Here is a 1145-nt window from a genome sequence, read left to right as displayed (position 1 = left end):
GCTGGCTACAGGTTGTTAATTAGTTACTAGTTACTTCCATTGATTGTGCTTGGTGTCACTTCTTCAAGTTGGTTAAAAACACTCATTCACGCAGAAATTGATGTTACTGAGACCGGATTGTTAATGATAATAATTGGAGTATGTGTTAAAAAAAGTATTTATATATACATATATATATATATATATATATATATATATATATAGAATATCCATATCAACATTTTATATGAGAATAAAGAATTAAATCTGAATTGTAAAATGATATATAAAAAATTGAAATTTAATATTAAAAAAATTGACACCTTAAAAAGAGTTAGATATATATTATTACTTGCTCCATCTAACAGAACATTTACTACTTCATTGTGTAATTTGTTGATAAATGTGTCCCTAAAAGATAAAAATATAAAATTTAGTCGTTAAAAGTATAAAAAATGTTACAAATATATGTAACTGTTAACTTTCATTCGTCATCGTTAATAAAATAGCGTATATGGTATGGAGGGATAAACTTGTCACTGAAATGATTGTCAACAAAGTGACATATTTTTCATTATTATTATTAGAAAGTATAAAAAGTGTAACAAATATATCCAGACGTTAATAATAGATTGTGACTAATTATTATTATTATTATTATTATTGTGTGTTTGTAATTTATTATTCCTATTCGTTTAGTACTTATGCAATATATTTTTTAAATTGTCTTTTAATATATATTTTTATTATTTTGATTTCATTGTCAAACCTTAATCTTTGCTATTAAAAAAAACTTTATCTTATATCTTATAATTTTATCAAATTTCTACTAAATTTCTCACTTTTAATCTTTAAAATTATTCCATATCCCAATTTCAACTTAAGTATCCTTATATTTAGATTGAAAATAATATGTTTAGAGTTTTGAGTAAAAAAACATAATCGGCTGCGGGACCAAATTTATTTATTTATTTATTTTAAAAAAAGAATTTAATCAACTATTTTTTTTTAAAAAAAGTCTCACAAAATTTAAACTAGATAAAGCTAAACTGGAATTATAAGTCTTTTTTCTTAATTAATAAAATCTATCTATATATATATATATATATATATATATATATATATATATATATATATATATATATATATATATATGTGTATGTCTC

Source organism: Glycine max, chromosome 3 (assembly GCF_000004515.6).
Source record: "Glycine max cultivar Williams 82 chromosome 3, Glycine_max_v4.0, whole genome shotgun sequence".
In the NCBI taxonomy this organism is placed as follows: domain Eukaryota; kingdom Viridiplantae; phylum Streptophyta; class Magnoliopsida; order Fabales; family Fabaceae; genus Glycine; species Glycine max.
Note: the sequence above shows the minus strand (reverse complement) of the source record.